Raw genomic sequence first — 20008 nt, 5'->3', positions numbered from 1 at the left:
AATAGGAAGCATTAGTAAGCTCGTGTCAAAAGTAGGAGTAGGCGAGAGTGGGCTCTCTATAGTAGATGGAAGTGGAACAACATGCAAAGCTTTCTTTCGCCTAGTGCCATGGTTAGTCAACTGTGACCCTAAATGAATTGCTCGAGCCCACTAATCGATAACATAAGTGTGACAAGCCATGCAATGATCAAACTCAGGTAACTAGTGTCCACGGTAGAGCAAGTAGTATGTGAGCAACCGAGGCAAAGGAATGAGATAGCTTTGAGCTAAAGCTAACTGTTTCTCCTTCACCTTCTGAAAAAAAAAATGATGGTACTCATGATGAGTTGAGCTAAACTCCACTACTCACCTATGTACATGTGATATAACCCCCATAAGACTAAACCAGAGTGCTCTCTAGAGTGTCCCAATGGAAAAATGTTGGTCTTAATGACCTGATCAACAAACCATAAGATCTATGGCATCTCAAGAAGAGTGATGGCCAAACGAAAACAAGTACCCCAAGGTGATAGTATACGTGCACTCCTTGGAAAAGCTGGTCGTGATTGAGGTACAAATCAGGCTTCAGGAGGAGCAGATGATGGTAAACCAAAGGCTACAACAATGGTCTCAGTGGAAATAATATCAGCTCATCCTCTGATAAAAAAAATGGAGCTCTTGATACCCTCTCTCCAATCCTCAAGAGTAGAGAAGAACTCTCGTACACTAGTGGCATAAAAATATGAGAGAGGATCCATCAATGCGAGAAAATAATATCGGTCGAGGAGACGCATGGACTGTGCAATGGGCTCATAAGTACTAAATGCCTTTATGTCATAAGAAAACTCTTGACCAAACTCCCATCGAGATAGGTCCATCTTAGGGGCATCATCACAAACTCCTAAAGATGGAGGACATGCGGGGCTCGGAGTAGGAGGAGATGCCCGTGGATGTGGAGGAGTGGTAGTAAGCCTGGTGGTCTTAAGAGTAGTTGAACGATCAAAATGGGCCTTTGTCCTAGCCTCTACATGCATGGCTTCACGAGTGACATGCCTCTTTGTAGGGTCACTAATCACTACACCACTTTGACTTTGGACAAGAGGTCGGGCACACTTTTGCCTTGGGGAATGCCTAGTTTCATTGTCAATTTGAATAACAACTTTCCTTTTATCTTGAGCCATCTAAAATAAATGTCAAAAAACACACTAAACTTAAAGAAGGGAAATAAATAAATAAAAATAAAGTAAAAACTCATAAGGTTTAAGAAAACAATATAAAAAAATAGGATACTCATGAAATTTATGGATTCATGTGAAACAGTGGTAGACCATTCCTAAAATGCGGGAGAACATTCAAGGTGTCCAACAATGATGAAAACATGAGTCTTTGAAGCCTTAGATATAATCCAAACAATACCTAAGTTCAAATATCATGTGACAAGGAAATCAAAGTGATTGGTTAGCTTAGGAGAATGTGTAGAACAAATAGAAAAATCTACTAGAGAGTTTAAAATGTTCCAGAGCATATAAAACATAGATTATGCAACAATTATGCAAAACTCATGGAAAAATAAGAACTTTACTCTCAAAGTATTCTAAGATGTTCAACAAGCCCTAAGAATCATGTAGAAAAATTTTCTCCAAGTAGAAACCAAAAATTCTAACACCCTGAATTTCCAAGCAAAGCAAATGAATTGTGTGTGACCAAAATCAGTCTTGTTGCTCTACGCTCAAGTTTTCAAGGGTCGATCTGAAAACCAAAAATAAAAAATAAAAATCAATATATTTATTGTTTTTGATTTATCTATCCAACCAGAACAATAGAAACCTTAAACAATGTTGATGAGAGTTGGGTAACACCGCATTTTATATGGATCAACACTGCACAACGAAACCATAAAGATCAAGAAAAATTCATGAAAAATAAACAAGAAACGAGTATGAGTGTAATGTTTACCTAGAATGCGACAAACCCATGACGAAACCCTAAAATCGCATTCAATGGAAGCTAAGATAATGAACAAGGAAAGAGGAAACAAGGGGGATAGGAGATGAAGTGGTCTGGAAGTGGAAACGACCATTTGTGAAGGAGTTTAAGTGATTTCAGAATGAGCTCAAAATAGAAATTATGTATTTTGAATTGGATTTTGGTTAAGAAGAGTCACTTCGAAATTAAACTATTGAATTAAAAAATAACCTTATTTTGAATTCGTTAACTGATGGTAAAAAAAAAAAAAGCCCATTTTAAAATGTAACCATTGGATTAAAAAAACTACCTTATTTCAAAATGGTTCACTGTATACAAAAACATTTCAAACACCTCATTTTGAAATGAAAAAAAAAATCATTTCTAAATTGGGCAAATTTTGAATTCACCTTCTGAAGTTCAAAAATCTCAATTCTAAAGCAAAAGTTTTGATTTAAAAAAGCCCACCATTTTCAATTTGCTAACTGTAGCCTCAATGCAGTGCAAAAAACCTGTTTCAAAATTTCATTAATGATTTCGAAAATAACTCCATTTCGAAATGACTCACTGTTGATTCAAACATCTATTTCGAAATAGCAATTTTTTTATTTCGAATTTGCCTTCATTTCGAAATAACCCACTGTGAGTGTTGAAGTTCATTTTAAAGCATCAAAATTGCTCATTTCAAAATTCAATATCCATCTAAAAATTCATTGTATTTTGAACTCATTGTCTGTGAGTTCAAAATGCCTATTTCGACATTTACTAATGATTTCGAAATCAATCTCAATTCGAATTCACTTTCTGTAAATTTAAAATTGCAATTCCAAGACAAAAAATTTTAATTCAAAAAGATCATAATATTAAAATCACCTATTACTAGTCTCCAAAAGTATCATCTCCATTTGAGACTTCAAATTCAAAAACAAAGGAATTTTGAATTCATCCACTATATCTTTAACCCTTCATCATAAAAATTTAGGATTTCTCTCCCAAGGGCCACTTAGTTTTGTATTTCATCCTTTGTTTTCAAAGTTCACCAATGATCCTCACAAGTAAATTTTTGGGAGGCCTATAGTCTTAAATATGGATCAACGTACCTATAGGAGCTTTGTCACCTTGAATACATGTGAGGCTTACCTTTTCACTCCCTTGAAGTTCGCATTTACCTATATCACTCGGATGTTTGCAAGCTAAGTTGCTACAACTCATAAACTCATTAGTAAGTTAAAAACAACTAAAAAAAATGCTAGCCATATTGTTAATGACTCAATGAAAAGGCAAAACGAAACAAAGGAAAAAAAATAAATAAATAAAACAAAATAAAAGAGAAATTAAATAAACAAAAGTTTTACCTAAATCTAATTTTTACCTACTGGATTTTAAGAAAATTCTTCAACCCTTTTGAACATCCCCACCAAGAAAATGGAGATTCTTCTCTTGTGTCTCAAATCTTTCAATGAAATGCTTTAAGCACTGACCATTAACTTTGAATTCACTACCAGTCCTCGGATTTTGAATAGTCACGGTGCCATAAGGGAAGACTTTCTTTATCACATAAGGGCCATTCCACCTTGACCTAAGCTTTCCTAAAAAAATGTGAAGCTTGGAGTGGTACAACAAAACCTTTTTACCTTGCTTGAACTCCCTTCATAAAATAAGCTTGTCATGGTAGAATTTGTGTTTTTCCCTTACATTACGTAAGCATTCATAACTCTCATTTTGATATGCCTCAAGTTCATTTAGATCATATTTTCTTTTAACTCCACTTTGATCTGAATCAAAGTTCATCTTCTTTATATCCCAATATGCACGATATTTGAGCTCTACAGGCAAATGACATGCTTTACCATAAATAGTCGGATATGGTGATATGCTAAGGACAATATTATAGGTTTTCCTATATGCCCAAAGTGCATCAATCAACTTGGTAGACCAATCTTTTCTTGTAGTATTGACTACTTTAGTGAGGATTATCTTAATCTCTCAATTTGCTAGGTTAACTTGCCCATTCGTTTGAGGGTGATATGGGGTGGATACTTTATGCCTCACTCTATATTTCTGCAAAAGAGTGGAAGAGGGCTTGTTACAAAAGTGTGAACCTCCATCACTAATGATTGCTCTTGGAATGCCAAACCTAGAGAAAATATTCTCCTTTAAAAATTTAAGCACCACTTTGTAATCATTGCTCTTACATGCCACTGCTTCTACCCATTTAGAGACATAATCCACTACCACCAAAATATAGAGATTACCAAAAGAAAAAGGGAATGGTCCCATAAAGTCAAGGCCCTAACAATCAAAGACCTCAACAACACAAATATGATTTTGTGGCATTTGATACCTTGTGTTGATTTTCCCCAATTGTTGACATTGTGGACAACTTTTGCAGTGCATGTTACAATCCTTGAACATAGTTGGCCAATAGAATCCACTCTATAAATTTTTTTTTGAAGTCTTTCACAGAGCAAAATGACCTCCACAAGCTCCCGCATGGCACATTTGCAATATTTATTGTTGTTCATCCTCTAGAACACATCTCTGAATAATTTGATATGGGCAAAACTTATACAAATATGGATCATCCCAAGCATAATGTTTTGCTCGTGAAAGAAAATACTTCTTTGTCTCCATGTTCAATTCTGAGGGAAGCACTTCAGTTGCCAAGTAGTTGACTATATTTGCGAACCAAGGCAACTTCTCTACTACAAAAAGTGCATCATCAGGAAAGTCATCATTAATATGTGCTCTCTTGAAATGCAACTCTACTTTAACTCGAGAGAGATGATCAGCAACCACATTCTCTACCCATTGCTTATCCTTGATTTGAATGTTAAATTCTTGAAGAAGAAGGATCTTCTTCCATCTGATAAGTCTTGTTTTGGCATCCTTTTTGTTGAATAGATATTTCAAGGTCGAATGATTAGTAAAAATTACTATTGAAGTTCCCAAAAGGTAGTTCCTAAATTTATCAAGTGTGAACACCACTACAAAGAGCTCTTTTTCAATAGTTGTGTAGTTTTTCTGAGCATCATTAAGGGTCTTACTAGCATAGTGCACCACATATGGTTTTTCATCCTCTTTTTGACCTAGTATAGCTCCCATTGCATAATCACCGACATCAGACATCAACTCAAATGGAAGAGACCAATTAGGAGGTCTCAAAATTGGTGTAGTAGTGAGAAGTGACTTTAGCCTCTCAAAAGCTTCTTGGCATGCTTTAGTCCATATGAATTCTGCATCCTTAAGCAATAAAGCACAGAGAGGTTGAGAGATTTTTTAGAAGTCCTGTATGAACCTCCTATAAAAACTTGTATGCCCCAAAAACTATCTTACCTCTTTAACTAGTAAGTGAAGGTAACTTTGAGATGAGCTCAATTTTTGCTGGATCTACCTTAATGCCCTCTCTAGAGATGATATGATCAAGTACTACCCCTGAGGTTTCCATGAAGTGACACTTCTCCCAATTTAGGACCAAGTCTTTCTCAATGCACATTTTCAAAACTTTTTTCAAATTTAAGAGACAATCATCAAAGGTCTTCGCATAAACTATCAGATCATCCATGAAAAATTCCAAGATTTTCTCTACCACGTTGCTAAAGATACTGATCATACACCTTTGAAATGTGGTCGGCACATTACAAAGACCACAAGGCATGCACCTATAAGCATAGGTGCCTAATGGGCATGTGAATGTGGTTTTCTCTTAATCCTCTAATGCAATGGCAATTTGAAAGTAGCCTGAATAGCCATCCAAGAAGTAATAATAGTCATGACTAGCTACCCTCTCCAAAACATGATCTAAGAAAGGTAATGAAAAATGATATTTCTTGGTGACTTCATTCAACTTCCTAAAATCAATGCATACTTGCCAACCTATAGTTAACCTTGTAGGAATGAGCCCTCCTTCATCATTCTTTACCATAGTTACCCCATTTTTCTTAGATACTACTTGAGTGGGGCTCACCCAACTACTGTCAAAGATAGGATAAATAATACCTGCATCTAAAAGCTTCAATACCTCATTTCCGACTACATCTTGCATAAGGGGATTTAGCCTTCTTTGTGGTTGCCTTACTGGTTTTGCATTCTCTTCTAAATAAATATGATGCATGGAAATCAAGGGATTTATCCCTTTCAAATCTAAAATGGACCAACCAATTGCTCTTTTATTCTCTTTAAGCACCTTCAAAAGTTTGATTTCTTGTTCTTCAGTTAATGTAGTTGAAATCACCATAATTTTTTTTTCATTTTCCTCTAAATAAACGTACTTTAAACCATGTGGTAGGAGCTTTAACTCTGGTTTTCTGATCTCAATCTCCCCCTTTTTGCTTTCTTCATCATTCTCAACATTGTTCAAAGACTGAATAGTACATTTTTCTTTCCACTTTGTAGCAACTTCAACACGTTCTTCCTTAATGATTGTAAAGAAAAATTCATCTATATTTTCTTCTATTAACTTTTTTGTGTTCTTGTACCAAGGCCTCTATAAGGCATGCTTCCTCATCCTCCACATCATCATGGTCCTTTAATTGCTTGCATAAATTAAAGACTTTCATTTCCACTGTCATGTTCCCAAAAGACAATTGCATCAATCCATCCTGACAGTTAATGAGAGCGTTGGTTGTAGCAAGGAAGGGTCTCCCAATAATAATTGGAACAAAATTCACACCTTTTTTCAACAGTTTTGTATATAACACCACAAAGTCCACTGGGTAGTAGAACTTTTCAACTTGCACCAAAACATCTTCGACTACTCCTCTGGGTACTTTAATCGAATGGTCTGCTAAAGAGAGTGTAATGGTAGTAGCCTTAAGCTCTCTCAATCCCAATTTCTTATAGATTGAATAAGAAAGCAAATTTACACTATCTCTCAAATCCAACAAAGCCCTTTCCATGAATGAGTCTCCAATCTGAACTGAGATGGTAGGACAACCTAGATCTTTGTACTTCACCATTGCCTTATTCTCAATGATGGCACTGACTTGCTCGGTAAGGAATGTTTTCTTGCTTAATTTAATCCTACTCTTCACATTACATAAGTCCTTGAGGAACTTTGCATAAGTAGGCACTTGCTTGATCATATCAAGGAGTGGAATGTTGATCTTCACTTGCTTCAAAACTTCAAAAATCTCCAAAGTCTTATCTCCCACTTTATGTCTTTGCATAGCTGAAAGGAAAGGCAAATGATTGGAAACGCTCCTTTTATCTTTGCTCACGATGACTTCCACATATTTTTTAGACTACTTCTCATTTCTAGCAATTTTCTCCATGGTTGGTTCGTCTTTAGCAGGAATATCTTCACTTAACGGTAACTTGGGCCCTTTCATATTCTTTTTAATTTCTGAGTGTGATAACTGCATTGCAATCTTCCTTTTGCACTTCAAAAACTTCATTTACTCATCTCGGGTTTTTCTGTGGTTGAGTTGGGAACTTTCCTTTCTCTTGAGATAAGCCTACAGCAAGTTGGCTCAAAGTGGTTCGAATATCTACTAGTTCTTTATATGTTTGAGCATTTGTCCTATTTTGATCCTCATTACGCTTGTCTTGCTTCTGTATAAACTCTCTCATCATATCTTCCAGGCTCGAGTTAGATGATGAGGTCTAAGGTTGCTGTTGAGAATTTTGAGGTGGCATACCCTATGGTTGAAAACCTTGTTGCCCATTAGTCTGATTACCCTGAAATCGATTTTTTTGCTGCTGAAACTGACCATTGTTACCTCCTCTCCATGATAGATTTGGATGATTCCTCTAACCCATATTATAAGTGTTAGAATATGGAGAATTGCTAAAATAGTGCTTGTATGTCCCTGAGGCATTGGCTTGCTCCGAAAACATGTCTGCCACTACAAGTAGAGTGGGACAAGATTGCACACCATGTTCCGTGGGCTTACATATCAAGCACAATTGAGTTATTCCCTCATTCACTATTTGTACCTCTTGAACTCCCTTGGCTTCCAAATCATCCAACCTCCTCATAATGGTTGCATACTTTGCTTGGACATCTAAATGCTCTGGTAAAGTATACACTCCACTAGCTCTTGCCTTGTTCATTGTTCTATCTCTAGGTGTTTCCTTGACTATTGGTTCTTCCTAACTTCTAGATACCTCGGCAACATAATCAAGGAATTGAAATGCTTCATCGAGGGTTTTATTCATGAAATATCCTCCACACATAATCTCGAGAAGTTGTTTCATTAGTGGTGACATGCCTTCATAGAAATATGATACTAGTATCAAATCCGTGATGGGGGCATGTTGCAACCATTTCCCTAAATCTTTCCCAACATGCAAAAAATTTATCATCCTCCTAGTCTTGAAATTTGAGATCTCATTTTTCAATGCACTAGTCCTATGTGTTGGAAATAATTTTTTTCAAAAACACTAATTGTAGAACACCCCAATTTTTGATACTATAGGGTCTAAAACTATTTAACCAAGTCTTAGCTTTATCCTTCAATGACAAAGGGAATAGCTTCATGTGGAAGATCTTTGAAGGAGTTTTGGCTTCTCGAAAAATTGAAACGATGACCTAAAATTCCTTGATATGAGAGTATGGGTTTTCACTTTCCGTCCCCTTAAAAATGGGTAGTTAAGATACCACTTAAGGTCGAATGGTAACATGATTGTGATTTGGAGGTAGCATAAAGCACAATGGTGTGCTCAACCTAGAAGGATTTAGAAACTCTCTCATAGTTCTTTGGTTCTGCATAGGTGGTCATGGCTTGTTGTTATTGTTGTTGGCTTCTTTAGTGTCCTCCATATTTGGTTGAGATTCTTTAGTTGTTCTTTGAAGTCTACCTAAAAAATCTTTTTCCCAACCAAGCATAAGATAGAAGAAAAAAAATATAAAATATATATATATATATAAAGAAAAAAATAAAAGAACTAAAACAAAGTAATGCACTATATCCTAGTTATAACAATTGCCAGTCCCCGGCAACAACGCCAATTTGTTGACCGAACTTCTCTATTGTACCAAAATACTTAACATTTTTATGTAGCAACTCTGGTCAAGAAAAACTAGAGAAAGAGTCACTACGACTTTTGTAGTACTTCGGGTATCATCCTCAAGGACTAGCTTATGAAAATTGTCAATACTAGAATAAATGAATTGCTTTTGTTTAAATCCTAAAGTAAAAAAAAATATGTGAATAATGTGAAACTAAGTAAAAGAAATTAAATTATAACAAAATGAATATTGATTTTAAATTCGATTGAATCAAGTTTGGGGCTTTCCACAATCCAACCTAGGGTGTAGAAATTAGAGAAAATAAGGGTCTTTTAAGTAATATGATCTTAGGGTTTTGGGATCCTTGGCTGCTCGTAATCAAGTTGAGTTCTATAACTCAAAATTGCATTTGAAACCTAATTTTTCCTTTTTAAAACAAATTCCTAAAACCATCAAATGAAAAAGATTGATTATCAGTTTAAGATTTGGCTTTTTAACCCTTCCTACTCCTTATAGTTTTGTTTTTGGGCAAATAACGATAAAAAAGACGAGGATAAATAATGATCAAGAATTACTAAGAATCACTAGCATCGGGTAATAACCTACCATATCATTCCCTAAACTAACTCACAATGATAGGATAAAAAAAATTGATAAATTATCATCCAACCAATAATTTACCCATTGTCCTTATACGTTTCTTAGCCCATAGGTTTTCATTCTTCAAACCCTAAGTTGGCTTTTAGCCTCTCATGGTGGTGATGTCACATTCATAATCCATAATAGGGTAAAAATCCATAATTTGAATCACAAAAACCTAAAACAATATATTTAATAAAGAAGAAAAAGAAAACAAACCAAAGTTCTTGTCTTCTTCCACCTTCAATGTCAAACTCTCTGGAAAAATATCCAAAATTCCTCAAACCTAGAACTAAGAGATTTTATATAATATCATCAATAACCTAACATGTGGCACACTCTCATTGTCCACTTATTACAAAAATAATTATCTAAAAATGATTGAAAATAATAAAATGGTGATTTCTTGTCGTATGGGGCCCACTTAAGGCAAACAAAGTGCCCTGGATGCAATTCTCGAGATAGAGGAGGTGAAACATCAAAGTGGAAATAGGTGAATTCGAAACTGGGGTCATTTTGAATTGGATTTCAAATTCATAAGTTAAATTTCGAAATGGCCCTTCAGCTTTGCATAGTTGTCTTCAAATGGCCATAACTTCTTCATTTCAGCTCTAATTTATACACTCTTTGAAGTGTTGAACTCTTGACTTCTTGAGATTCAAAACAATATATAGTATGTCTAAATCATATTTCAGGAAGTATTCCAAATTTATCATCAAATTCAGAGTGCATGTTGCCACCAGATTTTGAGTTCCAAATCTCCATGTAGTTGAATCTTTCTCCATGCCTTATTTCTCGTGTTTTCTTGCCTTCTTTTTTACTCCATAATGGTCATTTCTCATTTTCCAAACTCATGATATCCTTGTATTGCCTTTTTTCATGGTCCATAACTCTTAACTCACTTATTTCCTCATTTAGCCTTTTCTTGATCTTTCAAAATCTAAAGTGATTCTACTTACACCCTTTTCTTCCCTTGAACCTAAGATAAGTCTCCAAAGTACAAATTAAACTCATAGGTAAGGCCTTAGCATCGATTTAGGTCAAGTTTGGTGATTTGAATGTCCTTTGGTGCACAAATCATATTGAGTATGTGCCATTAGAGCACATATTTTGGCTCCAATCAATCGACCGTCGTCGATCTTCCCTGTTCTCTCCCACATAAAAGTTTCCCCCATTTTAAGAGGATTAGCACATACACTAACCTTTTTCAAGCCTTGAGGCCCAAGTTATGGCCCAAAACACCTTTCCTCCCTAGTCTCCCTATCCGTCCGTCGAAAGGATGATCCAAGCCCACCATTATGATCCTTGCATTGAGACTCGTGGTTTGTAAAAAAAAAAAAAAATTGTCCCCAAACTCTACCCGAAGGCCCCAAAAACCACTTGGCAAGCTCTCGCTTCCACACTTCCTCGATCCACCCTTTAAAGTCACGATCAAACCCTAATCCATGCACCTAAATGTAAATCTAACCGTACAGATCGAAAAAAGACATCAATTTTAAGAGGGGCACACCGTCCGATCTGGACAAACATCCCTAGATACTCGCATAATAAAACATCTATCAAAAAAAATTTTCCCCTTATTTTCTTCTATCAAACACACCAGAAGTTGCACCTCAATCATACCACATAAGAGGATTAGGTTGTAATAACATGGCGGGTGCCATCGTACCAACACTAATGCACTGGATCCCATTAGAACTCCGCAGTTAAGCGTGCTTGGGCGAGAGTAGTTCTAGGATGGGTGACCTCCTCAAAAGTCCTCATGTTGCACCTATTCTCCTTCTTTCTAATGGAATTTCTATGATTTAAGTTTGCATTCATCGTGCCAATAGGTTCTACCCTTCCCATTTCCATCCACATCGGACGATTGTCGATTCGATCCCCTGATCATTAGATATCAGCCGTCAAAATCGACCATCACCGATCTTTCCTGTTAAGTTCCCCACATTTTAGGACAATCGGCGTAGATGCTAACCTTTTCCAAGCCCCGATGCCCAAGTTATGGCCTAAAACGCCTTTCCTTCCTAGTCTCCATATTCGTCCGTCAAAACGATCATTTGAGTCTACCATTGCAATCCTCGCATCGAGACTCACAGTTGAAAAAAAAAAAATCATCCCTAAACTCTACTTAAAGGCCCCAAAAATCACCTAGCAAGCTATCACTTTCACACTTCCCCCATCCACCCTTTAAAGTCACAATCAAACCCAAATCCATGCACCAAAACTCAAATCCAACTATATGGATCAAAAAAATACATCAATTTTAAGGAGGGTACACTGTCTGATCTAGACAAACATCCCCAGATACTAACATAATAATACATGTGTTAAAAAAAATTAATAAATAACATTTTCTCCATATTTCCTTTTGTCCAACTGTATGCACAAATTTCGTAAAAGTCCTACGAAATTAGCAAAATAATAGGAAAATAAAGCGAACAAAATATTTATTAAAATTAAAATATCTTACACACATTCTCAAAAATAATATTCTTTCCAAAAGAATATTTTTCCTCTAGTTCTTTCGCTTTGACCACAACTTGAAGAACGATGATGACGTTTTCTTCATTTCAAAGATCAATCAAGGGTCACAAGTAACTTATTCTCGAATGAACTCATTGAATAGCGAAGAATGTGTGTAGCAATTCTTTTGTCATTTACCGAACTTGCAAGAAGATTTGATGAAGCTTTTTTTTTTGTGAAGCCTCTTTTCTCGCACCAAGTCGTTTCTAGATTTTCTTCTTAGGATTTTCTTTTTTTGGATTTTTTTTCTTCTGATTTTTTAATTTTCTCCTCTCTTGAAAGAAGTCACCTCTATTTATAAGTGAAAGCAGGGAATTTGAATTTCAAATTCCCAAATTTTAGTTTCTTAATTCAAGGGATTTAGTTCCTTTATTTTAACAACTTTTCTTCTCCAGAGGTTTTACCAACAAGAGACCATATGAGTTGATGTTATCATCCCTATATTGAAGAAATCTTGAAGGTCGTATCCCTTGGAGGATGTACAGAAGACCCTAATGCATTCTTTGTATGCACATCTCCATAGCTAACACCTCGGATAATATATCTTTATAATTTAGGCTTAAGGAACGCCAACAATTGATGTAGTCTACGATTGGCTTGTCTTTCCATTGCTTAGTATTAGTAAGCTCCATCATGCTTACAATTCATCAAGTGCTATAGAAACAGTTGAGAATTCACGTTCCATTTGGTCCCAACTATCGATACACTCAAGTGCAAGGTATATGTACCAATCGAAAGCATTCCCTCGAACAGAACAAACAAATTGTTTGACTATAAGTCACCATTTATTGTACCTGCATTGTTACAAGTTTTGACGAAATGGGAAATATCTTGTTTTGGATTTCCCTTCCTGTTAAATGATTGAAACTTTGAAGGTTGATAACCCACAGGCATAAGTAGACTATCAATCCTCTTAGAGTAAGGTTTAGAGTACATGAGTGTACTCTGTGAGGTCCACCGTACTGCACTCTAATGGTGTTAGTTATCATGTCCTGAAGTTGTTGGACATATAATGACACCATCGAGGCATATTCCGTTATTTGTCCCCAAACTTACACTGTCCTAGACACGTGGTGCATCATCGAGAGGATATGCAACATTTGGAAGGTGGTTGAATTTTGAATTCTTGAATTTTAGTTGCTTAATTCAAGGGATTTAGTTCCTTGATTTTAGCAACTTTTCTTCTCCGGAGGTTTTACCAACAAGATAATAATAACAATAATATATATTTTTATTATTATTATTATTATTATTATTATTATTATTAACATTTTTGTAGTTGGAGGTTAGTTTCCTTTTTTTTTTAGTAAAGTTATCAATAAGAGGATATCTATTTTTATTTATTCACTTATCCATTTATTTATCAATTTTGAAGACCAAATTAATGGTAATTTAATCCACTAAAATTTTTATGTCTACACCAATACAGCAGAAGTTTCACCTCAATCATACCGCATAAGGGGATTAGGTTGCAATAACATAGTGGATGCGATCATACCAGCACTAATGCACCAAATTCCATCAAAACTCCACAGGTAAACATTGCTTGGGCGAAAGTAGTACTAGGGTGGGTGATCTGCTAGGAAGTCTTCATGTTGCACCTCTTTTTCCTTATTTTAGATGAAATTTCTTTAATTTTTTTTAAATTTATGGAATTTCTTTGATTTTTGTCTGTATTTCCTGGTTGGGTATCATGCATGGGCGAGGAAGGAATTTTGGATGAGGTTTAGGGTTAGGGAGTTGGTGGAACCCACGAGAGGCAGGAGTCGTGCATGGGCTAGCGGTAAGGACTGGAGAGCATTGGCAAGGATGTGTGTGACGGGTGATAGGTGGACCATATGGGGGTAGAAGGATGTCAAGGCAAAGGGTGGGATCTATCGAAGGGAATGCCTGAAGGGGATTAGGTCTCAATAACATGATGGGTGTGATCATACTAGCACTAATGCGTCGGACCCTATCAAAACTCCATAGCTAAGCGTGGTTAGGCGAGAGTAGTGCTAAGATGGGTGACCTCCTAGGACATAATACTCTCTCAACAATTTATAAATGCAAATCACATGCAAATGCTTCAACACTCCCCAAAATTAATGCATACAAACAATTATCTCCTTAACTCATTTCCAATTACTATAAGATATCATTAATCAAAATGAACAAAAAAATTATTCTAGATATCCAATGGATAATCACACTTATTTTAACTCATTTTTCTTTCATTCAACATATATACCCAAGTAACCAACGGTATCATAAACTGAAAATAAATCGAAGAGTAGAGTGAGAGAAAGAGGCAATGACACTAGATTTTAATGTGGAAAACCTCTGAAGAGATACAAACCCACAAGCCTACAACCGATCGAAAATGTCTATTATGAAGAATAATAACTGAATACAAGGTTTTACCTAGCTCAAGCTTACCAATCCTTCCTAGACCACTTGACTAGCACCTTTCACTTTCAGCTTATCACCTTCTTCTTTCAAAACACACTTGGAGTCCACACCAAGCTCGATCTCGGCCTCTTCTTGAATCAACACAAGAAGAAAAATGGGTTTTTCCCAAACCCAATAGTTTTGAAATTGAGAGATGAATGAATAGGAATAATCAACTCTCTTTTTTTTCTCAAGAAAATCCATTGAAAACAATTTGGAAAACAAGTAGAAAGACGAATTTTCTTGGCAACTAAACACCCCAAAATAGGAAAGGAAAAGATTAGCAAAGGGGACGGCCGCTGTTGTGTCTCTCCACTCATCAAGAAGCAAATTTTGGGGCTTTTTTAAATGAAAGAAGCCCTAGATCTAACAATTAAAATTAAATCAAGAAAGTGTAACCTGGTTCAATCCAACCTATTCCTAAATCGATCCTGGAAAGAGGCATTTTGAACACTTAATAAAAAAAAATGTTTCCCAAGCATTCCTAACACCTTAAAAATATATTTCAGGTAAAACAAGATTTAAATAATATGGTTGATTCAATTACATCTAACTCAAACCTCAACTACATACCTTGGTCTCTTAGCAAATTCATTGTCTTGATTTTCATTAGGCAAGTAGTCTGAAGAAGGATTTGGAAAAACCGAGTTAGAAGACACGTAGGAATTTTTGTCCAAAATTGCGAACCTAACTAAACACTCACAATCTCCCCCTTCGGCAATTATGGGAAAAAAAAAACCCTTTACAACACGAATGAGTATAATCAAGTAAGCCTCACCCACTCTCATACAAGGCCACTCACTTACCCACTCAAACTCACAACCTACGTACTACAAATCCTACAAATAAACCCTAAGAAAAAAAAATTAGTAGTGCCTGTATGAAGCAATTAAATATACATAATATATCAACAAGTATATCCAAAAAGTCCAATGTATATCCAAATCTAAACATGCATCTCAAAAAAATATATAGCAATTATCATCAACATATATACATCCAATATACAATATAAAAAATAATAATTGTAATGTCTCTTCCCCTTTTTGTCCTAGAAAGAGACAAAAGACCACAATCTCCCCTTTTTTGTCAAAGAACAAAGACAAAGGGAAAACAATTCAAAAGCATAATATCTAACATTCAAATCAATAAGCATCTACATGTCAACAAATATTAAATACCCACAAATCAAGTATCCACAAATCATTAAGTATCTATATCAACATCCAAATAAAAAATAAAAAATAGCAGGATATAAGAGTCTCCTCCTTACTCCCATCACAAGATATAAAAATCTTCTTTTAACTCCCATTATAGGATATAAGAATCTCCCCCTGAATCCCATCACAGGGTCTCAAATCCAAACTTTCATAAAATACTCTACCACCATGAAAATAGGTTCCAAGCATGAAAATGTCCAGAGAGCACTCACAATGAAGAAACAAAGCCCAAGACTAACATTGTTAGAAATTAAGACCAATCCAAGTAAGAATGAAAATCTAAACAAACAAAACCAAGAAAACAAAGATGAAACATCTATCAAAAACAAAATCTCTCAAAAAAAAAATTTAAGAAAGATGAACAAAAGATTTAAACCTAAGACATAATACCCAAGCCCAAGGTTGTTGGATGATAAACTTTTCCATAGAAGATGACTAAAATGAGAAACCTTGTGATAAAGTCGTACCAAAGACAAGGAGAAGACCCAAACACGGAAGAACGCGGTGAGACAAAGATTTCCAACACCCAAAAGGACGAACGAAGACAGAAATCCTTGTTGAAAAGAATGGTCGAAGAAAATATTCGATGGTAATGGCAGGAGCACTAGGCCAGTAGCCGAGAAGAAGAGAAACCCTCTTCTCTAGAACAAAGAGAAACAAAGGCTTAGAAAGGAATGAAAATGATGGAAAAATGAAATTTGGGGATTTTCACTTTTTCATTTTTTTAATACATAATGGAAGGAGTGTCATCGATCTTGGTGAATTGATACATATTTCGTTCATGAGCTCTCGGTTAAAAGAATATAAAACTTGAATACAGGAGGCTATCAACAGAAAATTCTAAGTGTTGGAACATCATGACATCGATCTTACTAGATCAATCCGTAAATCATACATGGACTCTAAGCCAAATAACTGCCAACATTGCAGATCGATCCAAGTCCTAAGCAGATCCGATCCACACCTAACACAAAAATGACTTAGGCAAAATTTTGATTGAAGACTACATGAAACACACCAAAATGATTTTAAATGAATACACAAAGATCCAACAATGTTGAGAACCATAAGAATGGCACATTTATCTTCCAATCATTGAGCTAAAAATGATTCATATTGATCAAAAATGCTATCAAGAGATTATAAGGAGCTGGAAAAAAAACAAAAAGCAATGATAGTGAGAAACCTTACCAATTTATCATATGCATAGATAAAAAAACAAATGATTATTAACAATCTACCAAGAAAGCTCAAGCTTAAAGAAGACTCACTCATGACTCCATAAACAATGAGAATGTTAATTAATTTCCAACCATAAGCATATATCCATCCATGGACCAAAAATCATTTTCAAGACCACACATCCACACCTAAAGAAATTTAATATTGTATCCTTTGAAGTCAATTTGCACCTCTCTTGGTCGAATTTTTATTTGACACAGCTTATTCACATCCTTTCAAAAATGCAAAATCCACTTGCTTTTCTTATTTAGCATATCGATGATTACATAAACATAGGCTACACGCTTGGGATAAATTTTTTACTTAAGGATCACTAAGGTGGTCTTTAGACCATAAGGGATGTCTCAATCTTGCAATGAAGGATTTTTACACTTGAAACATTGCCAAGGTGCCATAACCATTCCGAGAAGCATAATTATTTTTTTTTCTTTTCATTTTTTTTAATTAAAAAAAAAGGCAAAGAATCAAGGAAAGACAATCTCAAACACTTAAGGAGATTCCAGGTGACTTTACTTACTCTTTGTGGCTTATTAGATATAATAGGATTGCATTTGGATCGTAAAAAGCATTGATTTGTCCCCATTGCAGTCATGCCATTTGATTCTGGCTTAGACGGGTGTTATCAACAAAATTTATAAAACCTAAATCACCTCACACTAGGGTAGCATAGCTAACATAGTATAGTGGCTCTAGGATCGTCCACAGCGATGGGTTTTCATTGTACAGTTGACGTTAGTGAAGGAAATAAAATGGTGTTTTTCCTTATAAAAATTAGATTTTAAAGAAAATGGAATTGTGGTTGCAAAGAGTGATTTTTAGTTAAGCAAAAATAATAAGTGACGTTAACTAAAAAGGTATCTTGGAGCTTTAGGTCACTAGGATCGAGTTCCTTAGGCAAAGGGGGAGATTCCAGATCTTCTCCTCACATTGGGGATAATAACATAAAAGATGGTTATCTCCCGAACCGGTTTTATATTTGGCAATTAAGATTTGATCCAAAGGGTTCATGAAAAGTTATAGTTGCTTCCCATTAATGGCTTCAAATACTAAAGACTCCCACCTTGAACCACCTTCCAATGGCTCGTAAATGATAACTAATAGACATCCATGGATCTAGAATTAAGCATCCATAGAATCCGAAAAGCTTACCAAGCATTGGCCATTCAGGTGCTTTTAAGGGACTTAAAGCTAAACCTTAAAATAAAAACCATTAATGGTTAACAACTACTTTCATTTAAAGCAAGGACAACTCCCATCTTTGCATTCGAGTCCTTCACCTAGCTTCCATCACTCCAAGAAATGTAAAACCTAGCCACTCATCCCCTGAGAAATCATCCTCAGAGGTTGTTTGGCTAGAAAGAATAGTGAAAACAAAATGAGAAGGAAAGGTAGAACAAAAGCTCTATATATTTTACTATGGGAATTTACAAGTGTTCAATGAAAAACATCATATATGTCTTTCTCCCTCTCTCTCTCCTTATATATATGCTACCTAAAAGATATATAAAAATATATAAAAGAAAATATCTAGGTTGGTTACAAGGAGAAACTAGGAAATTACACAAAATATCTGAAGATAAAAATCTAACGGAGTCGGTACACAGGAAGATTTCGCATACCATGCGAAATTTGGCATGGTGTACGAAATCCTTTGGCTACTTCAAGTGGTTTCACATGGTGTGCGAAATTTCGCACAGCCATGCGAAAATGCTGGTTGTTGGATTTCTTCCTCTAGTTTTCTTCCTTGCATCTCTTATTGGCTTGGCAAAGGGCTATGAAGTGCTCCAAAGCTTGGATTCTTCAAGCATTTGAGATTTAACTTGCATTGCCATGGATTTCACCAAATTCTCCCTCATTCTTGGCCATTTTCAATAATCAAATAGCTACCAACAACACCAAAACTTGCCAAAAACTGATTAGTAACCCTTGCTAGGTTCCTTAATGTGCCAATTGAGTTAAAAGGTATTAACTACTACTCAAAAGTATTTAAAACAGTTAGTTTCAAGCTATAAAAGAGTACTTTTTGAGTAGTAATCACTCCCCCCAACCGACATATTGTTAGTCCCTTAGCAATGAAGGAGAGATAAAGAAGAATAGACAGTAAAATAAATTACAAAATCATGCTAATCACTCCAAAAAAAGTTCAAGTGGAATGATGCGGATTATACTCTCTCATGGAACATCAAAGAGGCAAAACCCAACCTTCAACAAGAGTCATCAAATCTCTTGCCTAATTACAATTTATAAAGAGTAGGCATTATGCAAATTTAAGCATCAAAAGAATTTCCACTCCCAAAGGTCCAAACCTTATTTTTCCACAAAAATCTAAGTGTTAAGCTTATTAGTTTCTGATTATAGTATATCAAACTATTCTCTCCCCCTAACCAAGTTCTTTCTCAAACCTTAGCAAACTGACCAACCTCCAATAGGCTAAGAACGCATCTCTTTTATTTCACAATTTTTTTCATTGTAGGAGTGTAATGTTAAAGGTATTGTTTTCTAAAGGGTCCATGTAACGAGGATCCATCGATGACTCCCAACCAATCAAGCTTTAAGGATCTTTCGACCACTAACTCCTCCGATTTTTCCCCGGACTTTTGAGATTGAAATTCAATACCCAAGCACCTACAATATGTTAAACTCCACCTATTCACCCTTGTAACGAGCATTGAGGTCAGTGACTCCCAACCAATCAAGGCTTGGGCACCAGGTTTTAAAGACTTTTGCCATATACCCCTCGAACCTTGCTCGGGTTTCAAGGCAAGCGAAACACTTTGTTCTTTCTCTTTCTTTCTTTTTTTCAAAGGCTCATTAGCCTTTTATAAGGTGTCCTAACACTATTAAAACAAGGTTAAAGGTACCAAGTCGAAATTTTCCTAAGTTCAGGGGGTGAGATAGTTTTTCATCTTATAATCAGAACCTAATGTGCATAGTGTGTGGTAAGATTAAAGTGGAAGAAATAAGGTTGAATTCAATAGGAGTTTCAATAATTCATCATCTTCAATAAGCATAATACAAACTCTAAGATTCAAGTAAAAAGGTAAGAACTCAATTCCTC

At 35.5% G+C, this 20008-nt stretch overlaps 2 pseudogenes; both read left to right on the top strand.

The window, feature by feature from the left end:
* The first annotated feature begins 11190 nt into the window (after positions 1–11190).
* On the top strand, positions 11191–11309 carry LOC132253003 (5S ribosomal RNA; annotated as a pseudogene).
* A 2233-nt stretch (positions 11310–13542) lies between these two features.
* Positions 13543–13662, top strand: LOC132253022 (5S ribosomal RNA; annotated as a pseudogene).
* The last annotated feature ends 6346 nt before the right edge of the window (positions 13663–20008 follow it).

This window comes from Vitis vinifera, chromosome 17, assembly GCF_030704535.1.
Source record: "Vitis vinifera cultivar Pinot Noir 40024 chromosome 17, ASM3070453v1".
NCBI classification, from domain to species: Eukaryota; Viridiplantae; Streptophyta; class Magnoliopsida; order Vitales; family Vitaceae; genus Vitis; species Vitis vinifera.
This window is presented reverse-complemented; position numbering and strand designations above follow the sequence as displayed.